Source organism: Mus pahari, chromosome 10 (genome assembly GCF_900095145.1).
Source record: "Mus pahari chromosome 10, PAHARI_EIJ_v1.1, whole genome shotgun sequence".
NCBI classification, from domain to species: Eukaryota; Metazoa; Chordata; class Mammalia; order Rodentia; family Muridae; genus Mus; species Mus pahari.
This window is the reverse complement of record NC_034599.1, coordinates 52,190,466-52,199,031: the sequence shown is the minus strand read 5'-3', so window position 1 is coordinate 52,199,031 and position 8,566 is coordinate 52,190,466. Positions and strand designations below refer to the sequence as shown.

The 8,566-nt window shown below is 48.5% G+C and overlaps 1 protein-coding gene across 1 annotated transcript in view; it reads left to right on the top strand.

Annotated features, from left to right (window-relative positions):
• Window positions 1-1,863: 1,863 nt before the first annotated feature.
• The window catches only part of C10H15orf39 (chromosome 10 C15orf39 homolog), a 34,447-nt gene continuing 27,744 nt past the window's right edge, over window positions 1,864-8,566 (top strand). Inside the window, exon 1 of the mRNA XM_029543620.1 lies at window positions 1,864-1,933. The gene's annotated coding sequence lies outside the window, so the exon portion shown is untranslated. The remainder of the gene's footprint in view (window positions 1,934-8,566) is intronic.

Below are 8,566 nucleotides of genomic sequence, written 5' to 3'. Positions count from 1 at the left end.
ACCTTCAGAGCTTCACACAATGGTCTCTCTGGGCCTCCATGCAGGGACACCCTGACACACATCTGGCCACAGCAGCTTTCCTTAGGCACAGAAGGGGATTCCATAATCCCTTTTTTCTACTCTTGACTCTAAAGCCAGAACCACATGGCAGAAGCTGCCATGTTCTGCTGCTTGCTGGCTCTGGAACATGCCTCCCCATCCAGTTACATCTTCGCCAGTTATCTTAGTTTGAGTTTCCATTGCTGCTGTCAATGAACAGAGCTACGAGCCAGCCTAGAACTCCAGCCTCAGCCTCCAAGAACTGGGATTGAAGGTGTGCACCACCACACCCACCTTTGAGAACATGTATGTGTCTGGTTTATGCACCACCACATCCAGCTTTTATCTATATGTCCAATTTATATGCATAAACACATACACCTTTTTGAATTCTCACCACAATCTTCAGTTATATATCCTGGCCTCCATTTTATGGAGAAACTGAGGTCAGAGATGTTCGGGCACTTCCCTAAGATTAGGGAGTATAAAGGTGTGACAGCTATTGTTGGTTGTCAGCCTGATCACATCTGGGATTAACCAAAATAGATAAAAAGAAGGCATGCCTGTGGGGGAGGGGATTTTAGCTTAGTTTGAAGTAGGTAGATCCATATCTAATCTTGGCCCTTTGAGGTGGGGAAGACACACTCCCTAAATCCCTCCTGCGGAGGGAAACACTTTAATCAGATAAACTATCTTTAATTCAGATAGTTTGATTTGGGAAAAGACATGCTTTTATTCGGGATCTTGAAGCGGGGAGACACACCTTTAATCTGGGCCCTACCTTCTGCTGGCAGCCTATATAAGGACATGGAAGAAGGAAGCCTTTGTTCTGTGCCTACTTGCTCTTACCTGGCTAGCAAGTCTACTCACTGGCATCAGAGCCTACTTCTTTGGGATGCCAGACTCATCTAAAACAGCCTTGTGGACTGAACAACTACTGGATTCTTTTCATTCACAGCAAGCCTTGTTGGATCGACGGACTGCAGCCTGTGAGTCATTCTAATTCAATATATATACGAGAAAGAGAGAGAAGGGGCAGGATTCATTCTGTGAGTGAGTTTTTTTAAAAAAATATTTATTTATTATTATACATAAGTACACTGTAGCTGACATCAGACACACCAGAAGAGGGTGTCAGATCTCATCACGGGTGGTTGTGAGCCACCATGTAGTTGCTGGGATTTGAACTCAGGACCTCTGGGAAGAGCAGTCAGTGCTCTTAACCGCTGAGCCATCTCTTCAGCCCGCTTCCCTGGAATATTGAGGTTCCTCTGAACCATAGACTGAGGCTGGGCTCACAGTAGTGAACAGAGCTCAGAGTCAGAGTGGGATGTGTTTTTCTGCGTCACGCTACAGGCGCCGTGTCTGCGTGGGCAGAAAACACCTTGGACTGGGTTCGTACTGAAGGACTAAACTTCCTGAGATAGGGATGAGCTGCAAGAAAGAAACATTATTTATTAATTACACACGGGAGAACCTAACCCTCTCCCGCATGTCCCATTGTCTCTGTGCGTGTCTCTCTCAATGTCGCAAGTCTCAATGTCTCAATGGCACGCGCGGCCGATCCTAAGCGGAGCTGTGTCCAGAAGGCGGGTCCAATTGAGTGGGCGGTGACGACATCGGTGGTTGGTCCGGGCAATGAGTGGGCGTTGACAGTGGGCGGTGATGAGGACGCTGTATTTTAGATCCGGGGAGCAACTCTTAGCGTGTCTGCAAAGGGCACAATACCATGCTTAGAGGGAGAGTTTTTAGTGGAGGCCCCAACAGTGGGACCTGGGTTTCTATTAATGAGCTGTGAGGTCATCATGTTGTCTGTGCTCAGGCTGCTGCCAGCAGCTGGTGCAGAGCATCTGGCCACGCTGGAGAAGTGGAACCAACATCACTCTGGTTTAGGGTAAGCATGATACAAGAGGCCCTTCTAAATTCCCATCAGGAAGTCAATGCCTGGAGCATCCTGGCCATTCCCCTCTAGAGAACCAGCAATTACTCATGATTAGTGGACGTGTTTTTGAAGTCAAAGGGCTACTGCTCTAAGTTTGCTGAAACTGGATCAATATTTGGTTTCTATGCCCCAGAGAAATGTCAATATGGAGAAAGCTTGTGCCGCACGGGTGCTTCTGTAGACCAGTGAGTAAGACCAGTCTCTATGGTAGACATCTGGGCCACTGGGTGGATGTTTGAAAACAAAATGGTTTGGTTTGTAATTTTTAAATTTTAATAAATTAATTAACTAGTATGTGCCGTGGTGTGTGTGTGTGTATGTGTGTGTGTATGTGTGTGTGTGAGTGAGTGAGAGAGAGAGAGAGAGAGAGAGAGGACAACTTGCAGGAGTCCATTTTGTTAGGCTTGGCACCTAAAGTCTTACTTGTTGAGTCATTTCTCAGGCAGTATTGTTGTTGTGGTGGTGGTGGCGGTGGTGGCGGTGGCGGTGGCAGTGGCAGTGGTGGTGGTTATTGAGACAAGGCTTCACTATGTGGTCCTAGCTGGCTCTAACTTCTGATAATCTTGCCTCAACTCTCTAAGTGCTAGGATTATTGGCGCCAGGTTTTTGGTTTGAGTGTGCATGCAAGCGTGTTGCACGCATGCGTGTTTATGGTGCTGGAGATCAAATCCAGTGCCTTACACATATATGCTAGGCAAGTACTCTACCACTGAGCCTCAGCACCGTTTGTTTTTTAAATTTAGACAGAGTTTAGGTATGTGATCCTTCTGACTCTATTTCCCAAGTATAATTACAGTTGCGTATGTTAAAAGGATATATGTCTGACAGTCCCTTTTCCCTCCCCAACCCAGTCTCATGCTTGCTAAGCAAATGCTCTACCACTGAGTAAACCCCAAGCCTAGAGGCTATATTTATTCGTGTACCATGTGTTTGTCAAATTACAGTAGTCAGCAAATACTAGTGATTTCTCTCTGAAGAGGGTGGATTTGTGAGACATGTGGTCTTTACTGCTCCAAGAACCTAAGGATATCTCTCTGTTATGGGCGGACCAGTTCCTTGGGGTTGGGGGGAAGGGGAGATACTGAATATCATTGACTTGGCATGGTGCACAGAGCCACATTCATGGATACTGTCTTAGGGTTTCATTGCTGTGAAGAGACACCATGACTAGGCAACTCTTAGAAAGAAGAACGTTTAATTGGAGCTGGATTACAATTCAGAGGTTTAGTCCATTATTGTCACGGCAGGAAACATGGCGGTGTGCAGGCAGCCATGGTGTTGGAGCTGAATCTTGATCTGTGGGCAAAAGGAGACTACTGTGTGCCACACTGGGTGTAGCTGAGCATATGAGACCTCAAAGTTAACCTCCACAGTAACACACTTTCTCCAACAAGGCCACACCTAACACTGGCACTCCCTATGGGCCAAGCATTCACACACATGAGCCTATGGGGGGGGCATTCCTATTCAAACCACCACATTTTACTCCCTGGTCCCATAGGCTTCTTTGTATTCACATCATAATGTGTAAGTGCATTCAGTCCAACTTCAAAAGTCCCCATAGCCAAAAAGCACATCACACACTTTCAACATATAATGGCACAGGATATATTTCACCATTCCAAAAGGCAGCAAAGGGAGGATAAAGAAGAAACACTGGACCAAAGACAGATCCAAAACAGGCTGGGTAAACTCCAAACCCTGCATCTCCATGTCTGATGTCAAAGTGCTCTTCAGATTTCCAACTCCTTTTAGCTTTGTTGACTGTAACACCCTTCTCTCTCTTGGGCTGGTTCCACTCCCTCTTAGCAGCTCCTCTGGCAGGTATCTGACTCTGCTGTGCTCGAAATGTTGAGGTTCAAGGCAGTCCAGGCTCCACCTTCACAGCTTCACACAATGGTCTCTCTGGGCCTCCATGCAGGGACACCCTGACACACATCTAGCCACAGTGGCTTTCCTTAGGCACAGAAGGGGATTCCATAATCCCTTTTTGCTATTCTTGACTCTAAAGCCAGAACCACATGGCAGAAGCTGCCATGTTCTGCTGCTTGCTGGGACTGGAACATGCTACCCTGTCCCCACTCTGCCCCCATCCAATTACATCTTCACCAGCTATCTTAGTTTGAGTTTCCATTGCTGCAGTCAACAAACACTATGACCAAGGCAACTCTTATAAATGATCTCAAAGCCGGGCTTGGTGGCACACGCCTTTAATCCCAGCACTTGGGAAGCAGAGGCAGGCGGTATTCTGAGATTGAGGCCAGCCTGGTCTACAGAGTGAGTTCCAGGGCAGCCAGGGCTATACAGAGAAACCCTGTCTCGAAAATCAAAAAAAAAAAAAACTCAATTCCCTTCACAGTGACATACTTCCTCCAACAAGGCCACACCTACTCCAAGGCCACACCTCCTATTAGTGTCACTTCCTATGGGCCATGCATTCACACACATGAGTCTATGGTGGTCATACCTATTTAAATCACCACAGATGTGTAACTAACTCAGACCCCAGATAGGGCCTTGTACTCAGAAGGGTCCCTGGTATATTAAATGCATTAAAATGGTCACCTTGAAATTCTTAATAATTTTATATCTCAATATAAAAACATATATTTTGTAAGTGCAAGGGGGTCATGGAGCATGCTGGTGTGAGTATGTATGTATGTATGTATGTATGCTCTATTTTCCATCTCGTCCACATCTCTGCTTACAACCTGTTTCCTCATCTTCTGGCCCTGCTCTCTTCACTCTCCTGCTCTGCTGCTCTCCAGCACTGTCAAGTTTTCACTCTCAGGGTTGGATGTCTTGACAGCACAGCATCAGACTGGGATAGTGGTGGCTGACAGCAGAATGACGTGCTCAATGGCATGGTCTAGGCAGGGCAAGCTTGTCCCCAGTTCCCACCCAGGCGCCTAATGCATCTTGGCTTAAATATTGAGAATGCAAACCCTTAAGAAGGGAAGATGTCCAACTGTTTTCTGGGCATCTGGCAGATGGCTGATGGGAAGAATTCTAATAGTAGTTGGACCCCACATGTGTATGCCCCTACCTGTGAGTGCCCACAGGACATTCCTGAATTAGGGACAATAAGACAGTAAATAGAAGCTTGCTTTCTTTTTGGTTTTTTTTTTTTGTTTGTTTTTTGTTTTTCGAGACTGTCCTGGAACTCACTCTGTAGACCAGGCTGGCCTCAAACTCAGAAATCTGCCTGCCTCTGCGCCCCCCCCACCCCAAGTGCTGGGATTAAAGGCATGTGCCACCACGGACCGGCTAGAAGCTTTCTTTTTAAAACCATTTGTGTATTTACTCAGTATATCTCTTCTGAGTGCCCTTCATAATTCTGGGCCTTATCTTGGCACTAGAGATACGAAAGCAAACAAGGCGACATCTGAAGGAGCTTGGGAAATCAGCAAAGAGTAAATATGTAATATCTCTTTTCTCGTATTTAAGGGCTTGCATCTTTTAGGATGCTCCAATAACTAGTGTTCATTTTATCTGTGCTAAAATAAAGTATTAAAATGCACGACAACAAAACTCCCAACAGGCATGTCCTGTAATCCCTAGCTTTGGGAAGCTGAGGCAGGAGAATTGGTGAGAGTTTGGTGCAGACCTGAGCTGCACAGGGAGTTCCAGGACAGCCTGGGCTAAGAGGGAAAAGCAAAACACTACATCATGAGAGAGTCCACGGCTTAAAGGAAGAGCCCACTTTCTGCTTTTAAACAAAGGGGCCTACAGTTAATTTCTTTTATTCTTTTTTCCTTTCTTCCTTCCTTCCTTCCTTCCTTCCTTCCTTCCTTCCTTCCTTCCTTCCTTCCTTCCTTCCTTCCTTCCTCTTTCTTTCCTTTTTTTCAGGGCTTTGCAAATCATACAGCTAACCCCATACACAGTGCTGGGCCAGTCAGCTCTCAGTGGCTCCCAAGTCCACACACTCAATGGTGTCACTTTAATAGCTTGAAATGGCCATGCTGATTGTATTAATGACCCAGATTTAGAGCAAATGCTGTAAATCCCTTTTTTTAGAACTGGTTGTTAAACATTTACCAGCCTCCCACTGAGGAGAGCACTCTATCTAGTCTGGGAAACCTCCTTACCTTTGCTGTTCAGTTCTTTTGTTTGTTTGTCTGTCTGTCTGCTTTGTTTGTGAACTTTTTGAAACACAGTCTCCATAATAGCCCAGGCTGCCCCGCCCCCATGATGTGCTCCTGAGCCCTGAGATCACTGGCTAATTGTTTCTATTGGTTACGTTGGGCAGTGGAAGAGAAATAAAAAGAAGACAAGGAAGAAAATAGTTTCCAAAGCACAGGCACTGATCCAATCATTTCATCATCTCAGGGGTGAGCAAGTGAGCTGAGCGAGGCAATGGGCTCACCCAAGACCACACACCCACTCCCACTGAGCTGACATTTGGACCTAGAGTCCCAGCAGCACTCTGGGTGGAGAGGAAGGGGCTCACTGGAGCTGCAGATCCCCCGTCTCTTGCACAATGTCCAGCACAGGGCTCTGAACTTTCAGGCCACATAGGCAGGTAGAGGGAGTTTAGAAGTCCCAACGTTTCATCTTGATCTTCTTTCCGAAGAAGCCTACCTGAGCACACAGTAGGACAGAATATTGCAGCAGTCACCAAGTAGATCAGAGGTACAAAGACTCACCAAGCTGAGAGGGACCAGGGGGGAGAGAAGGCCCCATCTTTTTGTTACACTGCTGCATAAATGTCTCAGTCTCGAGTAGGAAGAAGCTGATCACAGAGCACTGTGTGTGTGCGTGCGTGTGTGTGTGTGTGTGTGTGTGTGTGTGCGCGCGCGCGCGCGCGCGTGCGCGCTGTGGTCAAGGAAGAGGAAACAAGCTCCCAGAGGGAATGACACTCAAGAGAGCAAGGAAGGGGGAGGCAGGAGTAGAAATCTCCACTCAATACTAGTGGACTCTTCTAGAAATTCTCCTTGATCCCGACTGGCCTGGAAGAGGTTGCTCCTCCTTGGCCCTAGTCCAGCTGTGACCAGTCTTTCCAGAACTTGCTTCCTATAGTACTCAGAGTCATTCTTCACAGAAGAGCCCCGGCCTTTCTCAGCTCCTACCTCAGGAAGCCCTCCTGCCCATAACGCTTCCAAAGGGCATTCCCCTGCTAGTCAGGGGCTAGCCTCTTCTGCACAGCTCCCCACCCCCAATCCATAAGGCTCTTATCCTCTTAGAATGCATGAGGGACCAGAAAGGGGAAGGATTGTGGGTTCTAGTTGTTGCTGTGACCAACTCACCCGGTGACTTGTGGGTCCCCTACTCTCTCTGAGCCTTAGTTCCCTCTTCTACAGTCACCTGGGAACTGAAGTCCTACTGAGCACAGGGCACAGCTGCCAGGGCCCAGCAGCATTGTCCAAGCTTGGGGTCTGTCCAGACACATTGTCATCTAGACACACATTGGCTTTTTCTTGCTCTCCCCACCCCGGGGTAGAGCTTGTCTTTGGCCCCAGAGAACTTTGTTCTCTCACACTGGCGACAGTTCTCCAGACCTGGGTACTGGACAGAGGGGTGTTGGGAGATTGCTAGCTTTGCCTTTCAGCCTCTCCAATGTTAAATTCTCCCCATCTATAGCAAACCCTGGGAAATGATAATCCCCACCCCCAACTATCCACCTAAGGAGAGTTTTGGGCATCCAGAGATGGACTTCCCACCAAGTCTCTTGTGATGCGCTCCTTAGACACACAAGTAAACAGACCTAGCACACTGTGGGGGTCCACGGGGGACTTGCCACTGCTGCAGTAAGCCATTGTAAAGTTCCGGACACAGGGCTCTAGTCTTGGCTGCTGGGGATGGAAGCTCCAGGCTTTTGTGTTTGAATGTTACTTTGAACTCTTCTGCAGCTCCCACAGAGAACAGGGGGCAGGGGACATTGGGGGCTGGGGAGGCAGGACTCAGGGACATTGCAGAGTCTGTCTTGACACGGAGTTACTGCTCTGGGTCATCAGAGGCTGAAACAGAGCTGACATATAGGTGTGGGCGCTTAGCTCGCAGCTGTGGCCGCTGGGGAGTGTATGCCAGGCCGAGCCTGTGGACCACGACGGTGACTCCGCCCGCGCTCAGGCGGTGCTTGGAGTAAACAAAGGCGCGCTGCGCCTGGGGGCTTCTCCTGCAAGCGGAGCGCAGAGTTACATCACGGTTCCCTGAGGGCGCCGCCCTAGCAGCCAGTCCCCCGTGGCCCACGCTTGCCCATGTCCGAGGGGCAGGCAGCTGGCAAGGTGCCAGGATGCGAAGTTTTGCAAATTTTTCTCTTGAGACTTACAGGGCTTTTTTGAAACATAGGTTTAGACCCAAGACTGGAGTGTACAGGGTGCTCTCCCAGGGAGGCACAAGAACTGTACCTCAGTTTCCCCATCTGTGAGACCAGGTGGCAATGGTAGGTTTCTGGGTCTCCCAGTTGAAGTGTGGAGGAAGCAGCCACGGCGAGGGCTGAGATGGGCTGTGACCAGTGGCCAGAGGCCAGCTTTGCGCTGTGTACTGAGCAGTTTAGAGGGGTGCTTGTAAAACCACGTGTCCTAGGACGTACCCAGCCGCTGCACCCCTTTTTAGGCTCCTTGGAGTGTAGAGCTCAGCCACCAC